This window comes from Meleagris gallopavo, chromosome 23 (genome assembly GCF_000146605.3).
Source record: "Meleagris gallopavo isolate NT-WF06-2002-E0010 breed Aviagen turkey brand Nicholas breeding stock chromosome 23, Turkey_5.1, whole genome shotgun sequence".
In the NCBI taxonomy this organism is placed as follows: domain Eukaryota; kingdom Metazoa; phylum Chordata; class Aves; order Galliformes; family Phasianidae; genus Meleagris; species Meleagris gallopavo.
This window is the reverse complement of record NC_015033.2, coordinates 4,145,701-4,154,332: the sequence shown is the minus strand read 5'-3', so window position 1 is coordinate 4,154,332 and position 8,632 is coordinate 4,145,701. Positions and strand designations below refer to the sequence as shown.

General features: G+C 46.8%; 1 protein-coding gene across 1 annotated transcript in view; it reads right to left on the bottom strand.

Moving 5' to 3' along the window:
• The window catches only part of SH2D5 (SH2 domain containing 5), a 16,821-nt gene that overhangs the window by 3,513 nt on the left and 4,676 nt on the right, over positions 1-8,632 (bottom strand).

Below are 8,632 nucleotides of genomic sequence, written 5' to 3'. Positions count from 1 at the left end.
GCCTTCCCGCCCAACGCTGCGCTGAGGCGTTTCCCGCCACTGCCGCCTGAGGGTGCTGAAGGGCCTCGCACTCATCCCGCGGCCTGCAGCCTCGCCCTCTCAGCCTTTTTTTTCTTTCTTGTGTTCCTTTAGGTTGCCCTTTCCCGGTTTTTGTTTTTTGGTTTTTTTTTGCTGTTTGTTTTGTTTTGTTTTGTTTGTTTGTTTGTTTTCCCCCAGCCTTCGTGCTTTCCCTTCACCGGAGTTCAGGGTGCCTCCATTCCCACCTACCTCACAGACAGCTCTGCACACAGCTGTCAGGCTGCAGGGTCTCCTGAGAGCCTTACAGTGTGTGATTCCGCAGTGTCACAAAGCTATTCCTCTCGTCCCGTTGGTTCCTCAGCTATGTTTCCTACCCCCTAGCCGTCCACTGGCACCAGTGTGACGTGGGGAAGTCACTCAGGCCTTTATTTGGGCACCAGCACCCAACAGCCACACCACGAGCACTACTGAGAGGCACTTAAACCATCCACAGGGCAATGAAGGTGTTTGGTTTTCACGTTGCAACTGTTTTTTGTCTCAGCTTCTTCCACTTTTCTCCCCTCAGGTGGTTGCTACACCTGAGAGTGTCTCTTCCCAAAGCTGGCTGCTGTGACCGAGGTCATCTTCTCTACCCAGCCCTTCTCCCTGGTGTTCTGCTTTCTCCTTTGTCTCCTGCACTGAACAGCCTTAGCCAGATGGTTCCACTTTGCCAGACATTCCTTCGTTTCTTGTGAGTGTGGAATAACCGCAGCGCAGCTGCACAGCAATGTGTTCTTTGGCCTTTCCCCCCAAGTGGTGCCTCTCTGGCAGGAGGGGGGGGATTAGGAGGAGAGGGAGCAAGAGGAAACGTGCTGCTTTGCTGCAGACTTTTAAGACACTATAAAAGAAAAGATGAAATCACCCCAGCTGCCCTCCCCTTGCTCACTGCAAGCCTTTGTGCAATACTCCAGCACCTGCGCTTGCCGAGCCACAGAGCTGCACTGAGAAATAAGCAGGGGAGGAGAAAGGCTTTTGTTGTCTCTCTCTGTCTCTCTTTCTCTCTCTCTTTTTTTTGATATCTCTAAATCCTCCCCAGAGGGGAGCTGTGGGCCCTGTGCATTCCTTACAGCGGCATGCCTGCCTGACCACGGCGGGCTGGGAAGCCTGCAAAAATACCATGCCTGGGCAAGGCAGCTGCATCCCACAGAGGGAGCGTGGCACTGCTCAATCTCCTCTCCACCTCACTTTCTGGGTGGGCTGATGTCGTTTCTCCCCTCCCTCTCCCATTCATATACTGTATCACACTGAGAAGAGTGGAGCTTTGGGAACCAGGGTGACCTTGCACACATTGGTGGGGACGCACAGGAGGGAGGGAGCTGTGCAGGATAAATTGCCATCAAACTGTGATTGTATACAGCACTATCATCATCATCAAATACTTTTAATAAGTGCTAAGCACTTTCAGTCCTCTTTCTAGTCCTCCCAGTTGCCATGCAATTGTATGAACCCCAGCTGGTTCATGGAGTTTTTTTTCCTTAAAATCATTCAATTTGATTGCAGCCCTAAAACTTCTACAAATTTGCCCAGAGTTTTGGGTTTTGACTGTGCAGTTCAGCCTGCAGCTTAAACCAGGTCATTTAGCTATTGCTACTGTTTAGATGAGTATCCATAAAATTTGCATGTTGAGTGCATGCATTTCCACTCCATGTCCTTTAGAGACTTTCCAGACCAATGCCACATGTTCTTTTTCTACTGGAAACACGAAACCCATTGTACTTCTGGTCTCAGTACCTCCATTCCAGGGGTCACAAACCTTTTTGTTTACTTTCTTACCATATACCAACTAATGTTTTCCCCATTTTGCCACAATTTTTATATTAATATATAATATATATATATATTAATATATATATATATATATTTAATTTAACAAACACATCACCCATGCTGTTGAGCAGCTACCCGCCTCATACAGAACAAAACAGAAGATTATCACTACCCATGTCATGGTGTGCTCTGTATACACTGGAATCAGCGTCTGCTGCTATGCTCACAGTCCTGCTGGCTAAGTGAGCATAGTGTCCCCAAATTCTGTTTTAACATTGGCCTGCAGCTTCAAACTTGTTGATTATATTTAGGCCTTGCCTCTGGTATCCTTACCCCACTTCAGCAAATTTGTTCTCCACTTTTTTACCTCGACTTTCACAATTATTTTGTAAAATCTTTCCAAAATATTTGGCCTACAGCCAGCCTGGCTCAGGGAGAATGTGAATCTTTTCCATTTCATTCCACATTAGGAGCACAGCAGGCTGGGGAACTCCTTCCCATTGCTTCGTTCTTTCATCCCTCAAGCTCCATGTTCTTCTGCTTCTTCAGCTGCTTGTGCTTTGAGAAACAAAGATTCCCTGAGAAGCCTTCATCAAATTGGGTAGTATGTGTTTACTGATTCTTCCCTTTAAACCTGTTTCTCCCTTTTTCTCTGAATGTGTATCTGAGGAAGTAATTTGGGGTTTGATGTAACCTTGAGGCTAAGACATGCTGTAACAGAACCAGCCTGTTGTTGCTGGCAGCCTGATTGCGCTGTTTGATGGGAGTCAGGCTGTGCCATTTTAAGTGTATGGCCACAGCTGCTAATTTTGCAGTAAACATTCCAGGGAAGCTCACAGAGGGCTTGAGCAGGACCCTTGCTTTTCTACCTTGAGGTTTCTGTTCAGCAAGTGGTGTGCCTGGCTGTGAAGGGAGAGCCTGGCTGATGTTTTCAGCTTAGCACAGATAACAGGGAATGGTGATGAGTATAACTATCCCAAAACCATCACAAACTCAAAGCATTTAATTAATCTGGGTCCCACATCGATATGTGAGAGACCACGTGAGCTGAATGAAGCCCCTCTGCAGCATGCAGAAGTATGAGGTGAGGAAGGACTCATCTGCTTTATTAAACACAGGGCCTGGACAGCACACACTCACTTCCTGACTTTTAGAAGAACTGATATGATGTTCTTTAACCACAGTTTTGCACTTTGTTGCCATTCTGGGCATGTTTGGCTACTTTACCGACTGCACATCTGTAATGATTGCCAGAACAACTTAGAATTCTCTTCTAACATACTGTTTGCTGCAACTGTGCAAAAATCACTCAATTTCTGCTTTCAAAAAAATGCATATTCTCTGACACTTTGTGGCCCGCCAGACACTACCTTTGATCTCTTTATTCCTTATCAGCCTCCAATAATTTTTTCTCCATACTTTTCCAGCAGACTGTTCCACATTCCACTCCCAGCTGATTTATTGCTGCCCCTCTAACAGCTACCCATTAGGGATCCCAACTAGCTCTTCTTTTCAAACTCTTTCCAATTTTCCAACCAATATTCTGCTCATCTGCTTACTTTCAAACTGGTCCACTCATTTTCATATTAGTTCCTACAAACGAATAAAAATATGCTTAAAAATACCAAAGTTTGATCTCTCTTGGAGCCATCATGGATTTTTACGTATGGCAGAAATATACCTGCCACTGGAACTGACAGAAATTTTGACCATAAAGAAAGGGCTTTGCAGAAAAAATGCTGCGGGCTAAGTTGCCTCCACAGGCTGCTGCTTTTCTAGAGATGCCCTAATCTGAAATAGATCCTTATGACTGATGAGGCAGATATGGTCATCACTGGGAAACCAGTGGCTGGAAGTTGTGATTCTTCCATCACACTTCTGGCATTACAGTATTGATTTATTTTATCCCAAGCTGGTAAGAGGAAACAACGGCTCCCCTAAGCCAAAGACAGTTTGAAGCTGACCAGCTTGGCATTTCATAGTAGGTCGACACACCTCTCCCAAAGCTGTGTGTTCCCATGGTTAGCATCTGGCAGTGGGAATGCTGTTAAATTCCTTTGCTCTCTGAACCAAATACCGTTTCAGAATAAAATTGGTTCGCAGCAGGTTGCACCACAGAGCAGTCAGCAGCTGTTCCTCTCAACCAGGCAGGTAATAACTTACTGTCAGAAACACCTCCCGCCTGGGTACGCTTTTCCAGCTACAAAAGCTCATTTTTGGCTGCTATGTGTGCACTGTGTGCCCCTGCCATCAGCAACACGCCCAGCACATTCAGCAGCCTGGATGAGCTATGGCCTCCACACTGGTCCTGCAGCTGTAACAGAGCAACAGCATGCCAGCAAGCCTTGCTGGAAAGACAAAACCCTTGGGCTGAGCAGGAATTTAAAGCATTTTTGGAGATAGCTCTTGCTTGAAGCATACAGTCAGATCTAGTGCTTGTCCATGGGAAATCCCGTCAGCTGCCTCTTCTTTGACATTTGACAGCTGTAGTCCAGGCTCCTATTCAAATGAACTACCTTGTGATGGTGGAGGCAGCCAGAAGAGTTGGATGTGTTCACCTTTCCTTGGAGGATAAGCATGTGTTCTGCAGAGAAGACGTGTGAAATTCTTTATATTTGATTACATTGCATGAAAAAAGCATCTCATGTCAGCTATCCCAAGGCAGGCACTGATGCTGTAAGAAAGCAGTTCAGAGGAAGCAGCTGGGATGGGTTCTACCAGCCCACTGCTATGTTGTGCTTTTGTGGCAGTTCACTAGAATTATTTCTGCCCTGAAGACCCAAAGCAGGGCTGCGCAGCAGGAGAACAACGCCACGGACTGCACCCATCACCATAAGTTAACGCAGCAGTGGTGGCGCAGCCTGGCTGAGCGCTGAGTGCCTGCTCCCTTCTTAGGCCCCTTGTTCTGATGCAGTACACAGGTACCCAGCACAACACGGTCACGCACAAACAGGAGGTGGCCAGGATGGACGGCTCATTCGTTTATCTTTAAAGGCAGAGAGCATTTGCAACCAGTGTTATTTCAGAATAGCTTATTCTGATGCACTGAAATGACCCATTTTCCTCCACAGGTGAGACCCAAAAGTACCAGCTGAGATGATCTTTTCAGCTCTTTTCTGCAGTGCTGTAGTAAAACACTTCTAAGAGTGCTCTCTTCCGTGCTTGTTAATGCTCTGCACTCACGAGCTTAGAACTGTGCTTTGTGGCAACATCTGCTACTAACCCTTATGGGGGGCTGGAACAAGACAACCAAGCATACAAAAAGAAGGCTTTACTGTTTTCTCCTCTCACACTAATACAAAGATTTCCTAACTTCCCTAAAGCATTGATTGTCTTCCCCGTGACCCCCTTCTCCATTCCAGTTTGCAGTCACAGCAGAAACATCCCTGCAGCTGGGACAGCAATGGCACAGTTGGACAGATTTCCCTTTGGAAAGCACTGAATGGAGCAGGAGCTGGTTTTATTTCTCTCTTCTTTTCAGTGCAATTTAGCAGCTGGAAACGAGGGAGATAAACCAGCTCCACATGACCAAAACTTTCCATAGATCATGGTCAGGGCATCCCTACAGCTGCATTTAAATAAGCAGGAGTGATTTCAGAAAACCACAATTCTATGATTGTTAGGGTAGGCAGTATGCAGAGCCCCACAGAAAATACAAGGGTAGAAAACTTCTACTGAAGTTTCCTCAGATATGTGCGAGGGTTTAGTCATGCTCATGGAAGCTGAGTGGGCTGATCAGTCTCTCACTTGCTGCAGCTGCTTGTCTACCACCATGCTTTTCCTGCCATGGCTCCCTGAAGGTTATCTATCCATGGCGCTGGAGTGACGAGCAGCCATGCAGCCCTGTCGTTTTCGGCCTCAGGCTCCATCTTATGGTTGCTGCAGCATGCACGTGGCCTCAGGCCACATCAGAGCACTGCTCAGGCTTTCTATCAGTATGTGCCCTCTCACGCACACCTGAGTTAGCACCTTATTAAAAGAAAGTAGCAGGTGAAGAGCTGGCACTTCTGCTGATGTTGTTTGGCTGGAGGTGCTGCTCAGTTAGCCTAGGGTCACGCAGCAGCAGAGCCAACGTCTTCCAAAGAGCAGAAAGGCCAAGACCTCCCTGCCAGACCAAGCACATCATGTTGGAGCTCAGTGCTTGCTAGTTTGACCTTCTGCCCTGTGCTTCCTCCTCAGCAGCCCTGACCAGACTCCCACCTCGCGGCACCTCACCACCAGCACATCTACCTCTGGCCAACAGCCACCTCACCTCAAGGGAGCTGAGCATCTTGAGGCTGCTCTGCAGTTAACACCATTTCCCTGGCGTGGCCTTTAGGAAAGCTGCGAGGGCACAAGAGGGTTCTGGGTGTGCGTGTCTGGTTTTGAGCTTGCTGCCTACAAAGCTGAACCCTTTCACATCTGTGAAACAAATCAAATACAAGTGACTGGTGCCAGGGGCACAGCTGTACTCACTGTTCTGCTCTACACTGAATGCTTCTGACAAACCAACCAGCTTCAGGTCCCTTTGTCTGCAAAAAAACTCATGTTGGAACAGGAACATACAGGAACAATCACAGCCACCCTTTTGGCAACCAGATGCCAACATCTGCAATTGGTTTTAAGGAAGCTCAGCAAGTTAATGGGGTTTTCTTTGTCTTTCTCAGAAGAAATGATCTGTAGGTTAGAAACAAAAGCTCTGGGTCACAGGGATGCAGCAGCCTGGTAAGTTGCTATTAGCTTAACTCTGCCTTGTGCATGCTGGAAACCACCTCTACTGCCAAATCCCTTTTTCCAAATCTCTTTCTGTGAGCCTTTAGTTACCAGTTCCTGCACCAGGGAGTGCTGGTCCTGGGCAAAAGTCACGACGACGTCCCCCTACACCTGCCCTTAGAGCCTGGGCTGTGGCTGTTCTCATGACAATTCTCACTTGCAGAGTATCTGCAACATCCCTGTCACAAGCTTTTGGGAGATGCTGCCTCATTTATAAATGGAAAGCACTCAGGTGTGACCGTGAGTAGCTCCATGCCACAACCCAGGTGACTAATGAGCACCTCGGGCTCCTTGGCTCCAGTGCACGGAGGGCATAGCTGAAACGCAGCCAAATTGGGCAGTTTTATAGGGAAAATGCAAAAGGCAGAGCTGCACACTGAAGTCTGCTTCTTGAGAAAACAAGGCTAAAAACTGAAACTTGTTAACACAAGAAGACACTGCAAGGCCTGTTATCTTATTCCCTGACCTCATTCCTAAAAATGGCTGATGCAGTCCTGGAAACACTTTCCTAGAAAGAAACCAGCCTTAGGCACACACCTCGCCTGGATACTTTGACTGCTTCAGCTTCAGGGACATTTTCAGCAATGAAGACAAAAGAGACACAAGCGATGCATCTGCTCCTCCTCGCCTGCGCCTTTGATAGCACACGGCACAAGAAGGGCTCCAGCAGTGGAAATGGCTTTTAATGCAGCTCTTTCCTGCTGAGCTGCATTAACTCCCTGCCACATTCATGAGCCTGCCCAGACAGTGCATTTAAATGTTTTGTAGGACCAAGATTGAAAGGGAAAACAAACCGCAAACATTTACTATTATTAGGGGATATCTGCTGTCCTCCCTGCTTACACCTTGCTGTATCAATAGGCAACAATAACAACATGCATGTATGTGGAATGAGGCTTCTGCAAATCAATCATGAGAAGAAAACTTCTCATGATTAATTACCCTCTTTTCTGTTTCATGCATCTCTTACAGTTTTTCTCTTTTAACGCCTACATGGAGGATGTGTTGCAAAGATCTTCATGGACCACCAGCTACATCCTGAAATCCGTGCAGATTTAGAAGGTGACTAAAAAACAGCTGCAGCCTGCAGGTAAGCAAGCAGCACGTGGCAAACAGAGCAAGGCGGGCAGAGGAAGAAATTTTGGTCCAAGGTTGGTATCAGATGTGATGACATTTGTAGGAAGCTGAGCCCCAAGGCAACGTATCCACTGCTGGAAGCCTTTGTCTAGTGTATAAACTTCTCACATCACTCCATGTACAGCTTTATTCCTCTAGCTTAAGATGTAAAAATTCCTGTGTTGCAAACACACCTTTTCAGAGCCTTTGGGTAATTCGGAAAACATTCTTAAAACCTCTGAAACCTTCCTTCCTGCTGCAAGGCACTAACAAGGCCAGTTCCCACTCCCCACAGGCATTTATCATTAAAGGCTCAAACAAGGAGGGGAGAGACTTGTCTCCTCTACCCACATGCTCACTGATCCCCTTCCTTCCAGCCAGTGGTTTTCCAGCTCCTTCAGTCTGAAGATTCAAGCTCTCCAACATCCTGCCCTCGCACACTCTGATTCACATGAGTGTTCAAAGGCTCTAGCAATTTCTACCTTTCTGATTCAAGGCAATCAACACACAAATTACAGTCCTTATGTAGTGGCACACGGTAGCTCTGGCGTAGGACACACACAATCCCAGCAGGATCTGAACACTGCCCACCAATTCATCAGGTGTGAGTGCTGCACAACTTAGCAAATATCTGTCCTAATTTATACAAACTCGCATCTTCTTAACTGAACTATTTCACTGCTACAAACCATCACATACCCACTCTTCTTCTGGCTCAAAAATTAATTTTTGCAAGAAGAGCACACACACAACCCACAGCTTCACAAACCAAACCCGAGCAAACCGTCATGGAACGGTGAGCCCAAGGCTGGAGGTGGGGAGGGGAGCAGCTGTGGATAAGGAAATGCTGGGTGTCACACAAGCAGGTACATACATATGCATATATTAAGGGTGAGAATTTTTTTTTTCTTTTTTTCTTTTTTAACAAAACATCAGAGAA